Source organism: Denticeps clupeoides, chromosome 18 (assembly GCF_900700375.1).
Source record: "Denticeps clupeoides chromosome 18, fDenClu1.1, whole genome shotgun sequence".
Lineage (NCBI taxonomy): Eukaryota > Metazoa > Chordata > Actinopteri > Clupeiformes > Denticipitidae > Denticeps > Denticeps clupeoides.
Window position 1 is genome coordinate 15,862,170 of NC_041724.1, and position 14,280 is coordinate 15,876,449.

The following is a 14,280-nucleotide window of genomic DNA, read 5'->3' on the forward strand; positions in this document are numbered from 1 at the left end:
ATGAAAGAGGAAAAAAGAAAGGAGAAGGACACACTGAGAAAGCCTTCTTTCACCAAAGAGCAGAGTAAAGAGAGAGCAGTATGCCCCCTTCTGGCTCTTTTATTCTCCCTCTCTCTCGCTCTCTCTTTTTTTCTTCCTTACCCCTGTGTCTGGAGATGTGAGGAAATATCTTTTGATCAGACCTGACAGAGTGCGGGCCGTGTGAAGAGTGGCTAGTGACAACTCTGCCAAGTGATTTTAGAGGGGAGGGGGACAACAAAAAAAAAGTCCCTAATAAGATGTAACCAGCAAATGAGGGTCCAGTAAACACTACATGTCAGCAGACTTTGTGCCTCGCCCACCCGGAGCCCCGCGGCCCGCGTTCCTGTCACTAATGGGATTCATCGGGCTCCATCCGGCCGTCACACACCTGCCTTCTGTCCGGCCGTTCTGGCAGCTGAAGGAGGGCGGGGGTGGGGGGGCGGCTCCTGAATATTGACCCGTACTTTCATCTGCAAGCTGAATGGGGGATCATTTTCTCCAGCCCGATCAGCTGTCTGGGGCGCTGAAAAATTCATCAGGGCGGGGACACGGCCGCCTATATTTTATTTTCGGTGCCATTTTTGTGGCTGTACTGGAGCTCATTCCAGCAGCCCACCAGCGTGAAGTAAATCCATCCTCCCTGGTGGGCCACCCTCACTCTCCATTTCCCCCGGAGAGAAGCCCCCACTGCTGGGCAGGCGGCCGGGCCCTGAACTGGTGCCTGACTCCAGCAGTCGTATCCAGACAGGCCTGCTTTCGGCCCCTGGGCCTGCCAGCCCCGGTGAGAGGGCCGGTAGCAGCCGTGAGCTCCGGCTCTAGTCTCGGCTCAGCGGTGGCACCAGAGAGCTTCACACTGGGCGTTGGTAATTACGGCACAGAGAAGCCGATTAGCCTGCGCCGAGCGGCACACTGAGGGGAGGGGCGGGCCCCGGCCCAGCTGGGGTGGGGTCGGGGCAGGGAGGGGATGGCATGGGACGGGGAGCTGTGCCACGGGAGGGACCAATCAAGTGTGAAGCCCAAGTGTATACCTACCCTGGGACCCGATTCAGTGGGAAAAGGCTTGGCCGCCGGTTCAGAGCACGGCAAACTTTTTCACGGATTAGCCGAGGCACCATTCAGCGGCCTGAATGGGCAACACAGCACGGAGGCAGCTTCTGTGTGCACGCCTTTCCACGCACACACACACACACACACACACACACACACACACACACAAATCTCCCAACAGCTGGGAGGAGGGCTGCAACCCCTGACATGTCGCCATGGCAATGGTGTATCTCTCATTCAGATATGAAAGAAGAAGTTTAGTGGTAAACTTTCTGACGTGCATGTGGTCCGGCCATGCAGGATCACATGCATATGAATCATGTTGATGTAATGCACATCATAAATTCAATGATAATAATGCACAATTGAAATTTGAAATTCTTGCAAGCTGTTTTCTCTCGGAAGATTCGGGCAACTCTCTGCGTTTTTGAAGTTATTGAATCATCTTCCTTTCTCCCTCGCCATGCTGCTTTTTTCTTGCCCTTTTTATTCATTTTTCAACTTTTATGCATTCTTGGATTTATTTAAAAGCACACATTTAGGCGAGAGAAAAGATTGCGTTATTCCACTCCTGGAGCGAAAAGCCCGGGAAACGGATTCTCTTTGTGCCGATATCTTATTTAAGGAGAGGAGGGGCGGTGGTCTTTTCACACAACCACCATAATCAGAGCATTACACCGATCCTCCGACAATGCTGCGCCGAGCCGCTTGATGTTTTCTCTCGGTGTTATTTTGCGTTATTGACGGGTTGCGGAACGCGCTGCCGGGCCTAATAGAATTTGGGCAGCGGTGCATGGCAGACCCCCGCCTCGCTTCTCCTGAGCTTTGGGCTTTCCACACCACCATCAACGGGAGCGAGCTCCACTGTAGATCCCCATCGCGGCTAATTGAGGCAATTACCATGATTTTAAACAAAGTGACACTACTGCTAATTATCGACGTAGCACCGGCACCTCAGACGTCTCAGCCGTCCCGGCTCGCGTTCCTCCGTACGCCTGTTGTAAACGGTCGCTTTTCTTTTTGAAGTATCGATGACGCCGATGATGACTGATGGTGCCTTTCTGCTGGGACGGTGTCTGTGTGTGGTGGTGGTGGTGGTGGTTGGGGGGGGGGCAGCATTTGCGCCCCGTTCCGTTTAATGGCGTGCATTCAGACAGGCCGTAATTGAAATTTGGCAGTTGTGTAAGGGGAGATGAGCTGAGATGCGCTCGCCGTCTGCGGGACTCCCCCCTTTCGCTTTGGGCCCTATCATCATCACGCTCGCTGCCCCGCCCCCCCCCTCCACCCTCTCTCTGTGTGCATCGCTTATTGCATGTGGACTTTCAAGTTGCAGCTTTCTCGTTCCTCTTGTCTCCTCTTTCCCTCTCTCTCTCTCTCTCTCTCTCTCTCTCTTTCTCCCTCTCTTTCGTCTTGTCTTCCCCAGTGCTTTGATGCACTTACATTCTATGAATAGTTTTCTTTAAAGCCTTCCTTCCTCACTCTGCCACGCTCCTTCCTCGCTGCGTTGAACAGTGCACATGCAGCCTTTGAAACAACGTCCATAAATTACAAGTTGTCAAGTGTCATTTCCCTTGTTTACTGCCATTTTGGGTCGTCTTTTCCCTCTGTGCTCCCTCTCACTCTCTCCGTTTCACGTGTAATTGCAGCCGTAATGCTTGGTTGGGAGCACCGAGACGGCACAAGCAGATCACTGTCTGCCGGAAACAGGAGAAGGGATGGGGGAGAGGGATGGGAATTGGTGGTGTCGGCAGGAGGAACTATTAAAATTCACTCTGTTTATCTGGGTAATTTTGCGTGCACACATCCTACTGTGCTACCAGCAACAAAAGGGATCCAACAAGTGTGTGTAAGTGTGTGTAAGCTGTGGACTGTGACACAGCAGTGCACTGGGGACGGGGACGGGGGACGATGTTCTTGGAGAGATGCTGGCCCACTCTAAGCGGAGCGGCTGAATTTATTACATGTCAGCTGAAGCCAACAGCGCTTTATAGCCCTACAATCATTTCCCATATGTTCCCTTTATATTACCACAGAGGGAGAGGGGAGGAAGCTGCGAGAAAATAAGAAGAGGGGAAATGTAGGTCTGCCAGTGCACCACCCCCAAACACAATTCCGCTTTTCAGATTTCCATTTCAAAAAAACAGAATAGGATGTTTCTTTAAGACAAACCTTCAGCCCTTCAGTTTAAAGGTACTTTTCAGAATTTGGATTTATATTTCTGATTTTCCTTAATCATGATAAATCATAAACGTGTAATGAATATAGCATACACAAGGGTGTAGTTTTTTTTCTATTTTAATTGTTGTTTGATAGGACTATCCATTAATTAGTTTGGAATTCATCTAAAGTCTTAACTAATTACTTGCAACTTTAGCTTGCTATAATGCACATTTAAAAAAATGACAGAGGCAAGTGTGGTTCAGAAACTTTAATGAAACACCCTACACTGGACTGGAAATAAAATGTAGAGCAAATTACTGTCATTTTTTTTATAGATCATTCAGACAAACATTTTTTCAGTTTTTTTCCTGCTTAATGGCTGATTCAGATGACAGGAAGTCTGCTGTCCCCTCCCACATAGTTCTAAGTGCCCAGCATGGCCTGACGCTCTGTTGTTACGAGGCTGGCAAATCGGTGGAATTTGTGGCGGCCGTGGTCTTGTTGTCTCTCCTGGCCTGTGGTGTGGAGATGCATCTTGAAAGAAGGAACGTCTGACCCCGGACCCACGAAGTGAATGTCCGTACGGTTCCGTTACGGCACGCGTGTTAATGTGGATTCGAGTGTGTGTTTGTGTCAGTGTGCATATGCAGGTGTGCGATTCAGTGGGACTTGACCTTCAGCGGCTCTGTGCGGGCGGTAGGGTGGCGGGCCGAGCGCAGGGTTTCCCATGGAGCCGATCGATCGGCCGCCCGCAGGTGGCCGGCCTGTCGAACAGCTACCCACACCTGCACTGACTACCAAACACCGAGCGGCTCTCTCTCTCACACACACACACACACACACACACACACCAAACAGCCTCGCCCGAAAAGCAGACGGACAGACACACAGACGGAGCCGCCAATGAACCACATCCACCGATCTGAGAGAAGAGTTGGAAAAACAAGTCTTATTTTGAGCCTGACCAGAGAAAATTGTCAAGCGCCGAGCCTCATTCCACTCGCACCCCCACCACGCCAGACACTTCTCTTTACCGCCTTATTACCTCCCACAATCACAGTCGCTGTATGTTTTTCTCCCCCATGCAATATCCTCCACGCGTTCGCTAGTCAGACGTATGCCGCGGCAGACATGCCAAGATGTGTGATGAGATGCCGCGGTGAGTGGCGAAGGTAAACGTCTAAGCCGCAATAAAAAAACAGTCCGACATATTCATGAACAAATTTTCATTATTCAAATGCCAGATGCTTTAAAAGGAAATCCATTCCAGTTTAATGGCTTTAATTGTTTCATGACCTTTATACATTATTGACAGCATATAATTGTGATACATTCATATATTTATTTTTTAAGAACTAGAACAACAAAGGCAGTCTTGGCAGATTGAGGTCAGGTTTCTGTATTGTTTTTTCGTTACGTACATTGTGGCTGCAACTGAATAATCCAGCTGTTGTGACCCTGTAAAACATCTTCCGTATTCACTTCAGATTTTGGTCATACATTTCTTTGGTCTTAAAACTGGTCGGGTCATTCTGGTGTCGAAAGGAAACCGCCAGCTTCCTGTCTGAAGGCAGCAGGCTGCATATCAGATGTTCACTGTTTTGTCTTTACACCCCCGGCATCTGCCACAATTCACTGATTTTAGGAGATTAATTTTGCATTTTTGAAGAAAAACTGTACAGATTTGTGTCATCATCGTGGCGTACAGCTCATACACACACACACACAGTCATGACATCTGCGGACAGACCCTTTGTATAAAGAGCGATACAGTGACTTTAGTGAACATGCCCCACGCGTTACGTCTTGTTCAGTAGAGTAGAGCAGTAGTGGAGAAAATATGGCCAAATGCAACAGCACTTTAACGGCTGCAGGAAAATGTCCTTCTCCATCAAAGCATCCTCATCCATCCATTACTGCATTGCTGCTTTACTTAAATGCAGAAAAAAGAGGAAGTGTCTAAGGGTCTGATGTATGGGGTGTTTTATGGGTCAAGGCCACTTGGTGACCACCCTGTTTTCTCCCTGCTTCCTCCTGCACTTTTTAATGATGATCTTCAATGTTATGCATGAAATATTTAATACTCTCTTTCATATGCACATCCAATTTTAACACTGAGATGCAGAGATTTTTAGTCATTTGTGAACTGTGCTTGCTTTATTGTCTTTTCAGTCGTGGTAATAGTCAGAATCACTTGGAATGCAAATGATCTGTTAGTGGTTTGCCACATGAGCGCTTCCATCTGAATGCAGATACGTTTCCTACTAAAAACCATACCCTTAATTTTTAGTTTCAAGATCTGATTTGAAAAGGTTTTTGATATGCCTCAATTGTTCTCTTTTTGTCAAATAAATCTAAAACATCTAATAGCTAATGTTAGATGTACTGTAGGTTCAGCCTTGATGTATAAATTACAGGCAGCGAGTGTATCTGCATCCCTTTGATGCGTCTCAGATGAAACAGGTCTGCTCTGGAACATACAGTATCTTTGAGTTTGTCATGGTGGTAAATGAAGTCCACTGTGCTCCGCTGCCTTCCTGTTTTTCCCCCTTTTTTCACTCTGTGTTCCTTTGAGGGAACCGCTTTGCAGTTTTCTTTTCCCAAATGGCAACAGAGCTGTTCTGTGCTCAACAGTTTCAGCACTAATGACAGCAGCCAGTCGTTCATCTTAAACCAGCTAGAGCGCCTAACTGTTCCTTAAACACCCATAAACATCCAGTGCTTTAGTATCAGAGCCCCTTCTTCTATATGCTCTTTTTTTTTTACATTTTGCCACAACCTATTCTACTTAACCATATTCAAGCAATTATTATGTTCATTACATATAAAGAGTTTTACAGTTAAACTTTAACAGTCGTTTCACTTTTAACAGACATACAAAAGAAAACTAACAATACTAACAAATTATTACTTGCAGTTTGTGAGGCATCTGTGCTGGGTTATATAAGTTTGCTCAAATTGTAGTAAAAACACTTTTAAAAGCTAATAAAAAGCCTAATTTCACACTTCAGTCTACCCTCACTGGACCCACTGCTTGTCACATTCTTTAAATATTATTTATTAAGACATTTAATTTGAGTTTACATAGCATAAAACAACAATCAAATGATGATAAATAATAAAAGAATTATATGCTTATTATTATTAACAGTCATTAATCCGGATTTCACAGACACAGATGGATTTAAGTTTCAGCGGTACTATTAAAAATACAAGTAGTTGAGTTTCTGTTTTTCAAATAATGAATCAGATTGCTTTGAAAATGACACATGGCTCAGGATAAATGATTTAGCTCTTATTTTCATGCAGTCCTGTCAATATCACAGTCCAGGAAACCTGCCATAACTTTCTTTTAGTTGAGTGGGTAATACTCCTCAGAGCCTCTGTGACCAGAATTGTATACAAAAAAAAATCGATTATCCACTCGTGTCCCTTATACTTGATATTCCAGCCTACACAATACACTTTCAGATAAAAACCACCATGCTTTACCTCATGGTGAATGTGGACGGTTCCAGTGTTTCTTATGTCTTGTTCTTTATGCCTTTTAAGCTAAAATAATATGTAAACATGTTTGTAAATGTAGGTTTCCATTCATAAGTGGACTAGTCCTTCATTTTATGTTCTGGCCAGCTGGGAAGGGTTTCAGCAAGTTTTACCGCTGCCCCTGAGTGAAAGAATCAGCCCCTATTTGGCCCTTCCCACTGAGACCGGGGGGAATTGTTGTCCACACAGTGCAGCAATAAAAAATTGATTTTCCAGACTGTGATGGATCCAGCATGTTGCATCTGAGGCACACGCCCTGGATCTCAGGCAGAAATTGGACAGAGAGCCCTTCTTCTCACGCTACACCTGATTATGGCCTTATCCATAGGTAAAGACATAAAGACTGCAATTGGCTCTGCAGATGAACCTGCACAGGTTTCCTCCTGTTTTCTAAGTGAATTATATTTGCTAATGAGAAGGTCCATGTCTTTACAACATTTAGTTGCTTATTGTTTTTGCAGCCCATTTGAGCAAACAGTTAAGTACAGTGGACAGTTTTCAGGTATAAATCGAGGGGCAAGTTACTGAGGTAGGGCTGGGCAATATGGCAAAAAATCTGATCACCATATACTTTGCTATATTGAAAGGTTAAAATGTTTTAATTTTTCTCGCATTTCTTTTAAACATTGTTTCAATACCAAAAGAAAATCAATGTTTCTGAATATTTCTGTCCTACAATTTTGCTGTAAATAATTTCAGTGTATTATTTCCAATGTTAATAATTTCACATTAAATAAGATTATTCAGCTTGCTCAAATTTAACGTGATGCAAACGTTAATGTCTCTCATGCATGCTCTGGTTTGCTTGCTTGGGATATTTTATGCAATTTATGGTTATCAGGGAGCCGCTATCAATATGTGGGAGATTCCCCAAATCATTTAATTGATTGTGAAAATGCACAAAGCTGATCACTGAGCTCATTTTTGTCATTGCCCAGCCCAAAACTGAGGTGCATTCACCAATTTCATAGCAGGAATAAAACAATGATCTGAACACAATCTGTTTAATCTTCAGACCCTATTTAGTTTGAACTAATTGACACAAAAACACTCCAAAATTAGGTAATTCCAAGATTGTGTCTAAATAGGCAGGAGCAGTATTAGGAAAATAGTCAGGAGCAGGATGAGGGCCTTTTGCAGAATTACAGTGTCATGTCTAATTTAGACCTCCTCTTCAGTTTGTAATTGCATTTTGCTGCTTAGAGAATAGATGGAATGATGGTTCAGCCATTTTATTCCAAGATTGTGCTGAAATCTCGAGATTAAGACAGGGTAAGGCAAGCAGGATTGCTTGAAATGGGCCAAAATACACCAAAGTGTCTCATAAGTATGTAAATGACATATTTAGTCTGATACTAAGTTAGAAATGGGCACCTCAAAAACGTTTTTATGAAATATCAATTTTAAAACTGGTCAATCTGGCAACACTGGTGGAAAGCCTGTTTATGCATACGCAAAAGAAGCCAAAACTGACTCCAAATTTTAAAAAATGTTTACAAAATTGCACCAATACATAATAGGTTGGGTGCCACATAACTAAAATAATCAGTAATCCATAGCTTGATTTATACACAGCCAATTAATTTCATAAATAAATCCTGTATTTCTTCCAGTTTTAAGATATATTGAATTCTTTCTTAATTTACACTGTGTCCAGTTGTATAGGATGAGGACTTGTTATGGGGACCCAAAATAAACTTAATTTGCTGTGACTATTTCATTGAAACCAAAGTAAAATCCTGTATGCATCTAAAAAGCAAAGTGCACTGTTTTTATTGTATATTTTTGTTTCAGATCCAGTAAAAAAGAAGAACAGCCAGGACCGTGTAAATACCAGCGACCCTCTCCAACAAGTCAGTTCAATTCAAAAGCAGGCTAATTTCTGCCTGAGCTTCTGTGAAACCAGAACTCAATCCAAACAAGTTGTCCAAACCCCTCATTGTTTCAAAAAGACCTTGTATCCCACCCCCCCTTACACACACACACACACACACACACACACACTCACACACACTCACACACACACACAAAACAAAACAAAGCAAACAAACATAAGAAAACAGTCACTGGCCTTTAAAACACATGCTCTTTAGTATGCTTTCACATCCCAGGCTAAACGTTTAGCCACTTCAGCTAATTAACTGCCCTGAAAGAGCTCACATCAAAGGGGCGGGTGAATTCTGAGGGCCCTTTTGACGCCCCTCGGGTCCAGAGGTCATCCCTCCACTCTTGGAGAGGAGAAGTGAGGATGTCTCGGCCCCAGACCTCTGGCCTGTAACCTTTTAACCCCTACTGGAGGTATCAAAAATCCCCCAGAGCTGTGGCGTACACAAGCTGGGCCCAGAACGAAAATAGGGGCACATCAAAGCAGCACTTGGAAAAAGACGGGTTTGGGGGGTTGGTCTTGGAGATGGAAAAAATTAAGCTGCCAATATCAAATTCTCTCTTGTTTCTGATAAGAGATGAAGTAGTCATGCAGGACCCTTGCTGTGCAGTGACCTCGACTGGACCACTAAAGTGACCACTTGAAATGATTAAACAGGAGTGAGCGTTCTGGATGCGGGCGAGTAGGCAGAGGAAGGAACGAGTGCGACGGCTTCCTCCTCCTTCACAATGCCCTCTAATGAAGTGGCTGAGCTGGTCCTTCAGGCCCTGGCTGTGGCCCGGTGCAGGCGGCTCGCAAGCTGTTTAATGACGGAGTTGGGGGACCAGCCAGAGCAGACTGGAAGCCCATCGGCAGCAGGCACAAAGGGAGATCACAGGCCCCATTGTGGCCAAGGCGCAGGGGCTTAGTGCTCATCAGACCCGTAAACCTGTTCCTCCCTCTTCACACACACGCACACACAGACAAGCTAGTCGGTTAGGAATTATGTCATTATTAGAAGAAGATGATGACAGAAAAAAAAAAACCCGAAAGAGATGAGAATCTCTGCCTGGAGCATTTTTCTTTAAACAAATGACAAAAAAAAAAGAAAAGAAATTAAAGGAGATTTAGAGAAATGACGCTTTCAGTGGACCGTTGCCTGGAGAGTGTGTGTGTCTGGCTCGCTGTGTGAACAGAGCTGCATCTGTGCCCAATACCAGACACTCCCTGTTCATACACACAAACGCACACACACTTGATCCCATAGCCCAGCCCCCCCAAAAAAAATTTATGCAAATGAGGCCGCAGCCCCACAATAGTGCCCACAGCTGCAGAGAGAGTCAGTGGCGGCTCACCCTGCTTTCATCTCCAAAGCCCTTCACCCCCTCGCGGCAACACGTCACGTTCACCCCAAACACCCCTCCAATGTCCTGACATTGTCACCCCCAAAAAGAGACGTGCCCTTCTCCTGTCCTTAATGCTTTTCTGCACCCTCTGAACCTCCCCCTTTCAGATCCCCCCGCCTCCTCCAGCTCACCCTTGAACAGATGGGACGACTTGTGGAAGACATGGTGACGCTACTTGCTACCTGTTCCTCCGCAGACCCGAGTAAACAGGAGAAAATCGAACCGTGTTGTTCTGAAGCCTTTTCTTTACTGCCCCACTATTGTACTACAGCCCTGGGGTAAGATGGGTGGGGTAGTGGGGTGCAGCGGGGTTGGTTGTGGTAAAGAGGGGACGGGGCTAAAGAACCTGATTGCTTTAATTTCACTGTTTGTAGCGCTGGCCTTTCATGGAGCCGAGCAATTCAGGGGCCAGCAACCCCACCACAACTCCCCCCAAAACACCCTCCCCGGCCAACACCAACCCCACACCCACCCCAGCCCAGCGCATTCATTCTTCTCTCGATGAAAATCAATTCCCTTGAAGACACCCCCCCTAATCCCGTTTTTCGCCGCCAAACAATGGCCACTTGTGCGTGGCCCCTGCCGGCCCCCAGGAGCCTTGCGAGGGGATGATGCGGCTGTCCTGTTGGATTCCAGCCCCTCTTTCAGGTTAAGCCGCAGCCCCGGGTCACTTTGTAGTGCCAAGTGCGGCGACTCGACAGGAAGACTTTTTTTTTCCGTTCGTTCATTCGTTCTTTTTTTTTTTTGCGATCATAATTTGCTTCAGAGCATGGCCCCTCCCCTTCCCCGCCTCTAACCCCCCCTCACCACCACTGCCGCAGAACACTTTTTAATTAGGCCCGACAACCACAGAGATTAGAGTTTAGTCCTTCACAATGACCGTCTCTTTGAAGACGGGATGCGGTGGCTGCAGGGGCTGCGTTCCCTGAGAAGGTGCGTCCGCAGCATCTCTCGTTCACGTTCCAACACTTTCATGACGGCTCTGGTCATGGGTTTTAACCAAATGATTCAGCTGCATATTTTTAAACTCATTTTTAGAAATAGCATAAAGGTGTCAACAAGTTGTTTGTTTTACAGTTTGCTTTGCATGTTCATGTGAAATTCGTTCATTTTGATAAGATACGATTAAAAAAAAAAACCTTTAAACCTTGTACATTGGCTCTGGATTCGGGTTGAATTTTTGCCTGGACTGTGCTGGGAAGAGAAGGAGCTGCCGGCCTGTCAGGTGAAGGATTTTGATGGATTCCTGACATCTGCAAATCTTTATATTGGATTCGCACATCAAAACGTACGCAGGTTTTTGGCGACTACTGGACTCGGTGTGTAGCCTTTGATGCAGCCTTCCTCCAAAGTCTCCGAAGACTGGAGGAGACTGCAACAGAGAGCAACATCATAGAAACAATCCGTCCTAATTATAGTCAGTGCTATAGAAAAAGAGAGAGAAAAATAAAAAGAATGAAAGGAAAAAATGCAGAAGACAAAGGGCTTCATTCTACAGAGGAGTTTTCATTACTCTTCTCTCGTTCCCTGTCTCTTTCTCTCTTTTTCTTTCCCTCTCTTCTTACCTTTTCCTGTATTTGCCCAAGAAAAGAAACAAAGGAGAAACCCCACGGATTGAAAACTAGCAGAACAGTGAAACAACAGGACACAACTGATCGCTCATGCATGGCTGGGATTAGGATAAAAGTGTAAAGAGGGCAGAGAAGAAAGGCCACAACAAAAGAAACAGGGGACTGACAAACTTTTCTCTCTCTCTTTCTTTTGAGGTGAAAGGGGTGGAGAGAGTCTGGCTATATGAAAAGATATAGAAAGAAAGATTAACAAACAGAGGCGCCGTCCTTTTCTAGCCTCTACTCCTTGGCGCGTATTCCTTTAAACTGCAGACATGAAAGGCTGAGGCTGAGGTCTACCTTGGAGGAGAAGAAAAAAAAACCCAGAATTAATTATGGAATTTCTTTTAATATGTTGTTTTTTTTTATGACATTAATCTATAGTTTTTTTTTCATGCAAGACCCAAGAAGCACATCATAATTTCTGGGTGACCAACTGGCTTGTGAAAAAAAACAACAGCCTTCTATTCAGAACCACCCTCCACCCACCCCAGGCCTGTGCTAAGTGGAAATAATCCAGAAGTACTTTGCACATCTTGGTCTGTACTGGACCCCTTCCAAATTGCACTCTATTCTGTCTCGTCTCCCCTTGATAAAGAAAGAAAGAAAGGGGGTATGAGCGAGATTAACATCTGTGCTCCCTTTCGGCTGCGGCGTGTCTGAGTGCACATGTGAAGAGCGAGGAGGTGATGACAGCTAATGGAGGATCTGATCAGGAGCCTGTCCCCTCTTCCCCCCTATCACCTCTGGACAGGGACCACCAATGCAGGAGGTGTTCATGAGGGGGGAAGTCCAGCGGAGCGTTGGGGTGTGTCGGTGGCTCTTTATCAACTTAACCAGCCCATTCAGAACAATCTGCCATTGGACCTGTATTTTTCTGAAAAAAGCCCATCTTATTAGTCAAGCTTTTAAAACATAGTTTGAGTCCAGTGGGACCGAAAAAGGTCCAGACATCCATTCCATGTAGTTAGAACATTAATAAGAGGTAAGTGTTAAATAATAATGATGAGCTGTCTGTGGTGCTGATTTCTGAGGTTTCAAGGGGTTAAAACACCTGTTAAGCACCTGGATGAGCATTCACATCTACAGAGACTCCATGATAGCGAGTAGGCTTTAACTAACCACACAGATGACCAATTCATCTGTTTCTGTTGTCTCTCACACAGACACACACACACACACATGGAGCTGTCCTTCTCTCAATGCCCGCAGCTATGTACTCATTAGCACTTTAGTGGACCAGTAGATAGGGTGCAGTCACGCACATAGACACACAACTACTAATGGAGAGTGGGGCGTGCTTTACCAGAACTCATTGCCTGACTGCCAATGACGCACACTGTTTGAGTTATCTGTGTGCGCAGTGTACTGTGCGTTACTTTGTTTAAAAGTACAAGTCATAAAATTATAAGATAATGAAGTTATCCAGCTATCAGAGGTCTGCCGTGTTTTGTAATACCACTATGAACCTCAAGTGGCAGTATAGAATGCCTGTTATGTCAAGGCTGTCCTGTCCATCATGAGAGAGCAAAACCAGAGATTGTTGAAGTCATGTTGACATTATTAATATGTAGTAATTTAATGGAAGAGTAAATGTCGACAGTACCTGATCTGTGACAGCTGCTCAATACATCTCAATTTTTTTTTAATACAGTCTCAGAACGGATCAGGCAGCATGGGCGTTCATAAATACAATGTTGCGTGGAAACTGCAGGGCTAACCAATGACTGCCAGAACTATTATGTATGATATAGTCTCTAAGTGACAGTGGTTTGAGGGGTTTTAGTGCTGTTTACCCAAACTGAAAGATGTGTTTGAAGTCAGTTGACATTCTCTAGATGCCAAATTTTACACATCTCATGTTTAAAGTGAATCAAACATCAGGACAACTGTAGTGCTTAGCACCACTCATCTGTAGTGCTTAGCACCACTCATCTTTATTGTGCTATATTGTAAGAATAGGTGGTTGAAGATCTGAACAGACTACTGAATGAGCAATTACTTAAATCTTTTGAGTAGGTGACCAGTGATGAGTCTGCTGGTGGTTAAAAGACAGGATGGTGTTTTTTTTTACTTTTAGTACAAGTGTGAAAAAAAACGTGCATAATTTCACCAAAAACAGTACATATTTTGAAAAATGATCTGCATTTGAATTAAGATTATTTTAATTAAAATATTAGCTTTAACATATTTTGCACATTCCACATACTCTTTATGAATTCATGCAGCCATTTACAAGATATAAACTGGAGGCGATTGGCCTGGACTGGGTTTGCCTTGTGTGTTGGCAAAGCAATGATGAGAAAACATTCCATGGAGGAATCAGTGGTGCAGTGGGAATATGATTGATTTTACTTTGATATTTCTGTATTTTAATAATGTGATTGCTTATGATTTATTTTATAATGATTTATTTTACTTTGAATATATGTCACATCTTCCCATTAAATAAATAATGTGCACTTGGATGTGACAATGACAAGCACCAGCTTGCTGAATAGCCCACTGCATTGCTACCAATATCCATATAATTAGGCTAACAGATTGTTAGATTTCATCATGTACAGTCACTTACAAAAAATATTCTCCCCCCATTGGTGGAATTTAATGGATTTTCATTTCAATT

General features: G+C 44.4%; 1 long non-coding RNA gene across 1 annotated transcript in view; it reads left to right on the plus strand.

Moving 5' to 3' along the window:
• Window positions 1-11,215, plus strand: part of LOC114768216 (uncharacterized) — a 21,191-nt gene extending 9,976 nt beyond the window's left edge. The window contains exon 3 of the long non-coding RNA XR_003743027.1: window positions 8,569-11,215. This is a non-coding gene — a long non-coding RNA (uncharacterized LOC114768216). The remainder of the gene's footprint in view (window positions 1-8,568) is intronic.
• Window positions 11,216-14,280: the final 3,065 nt, after the last annotated feature.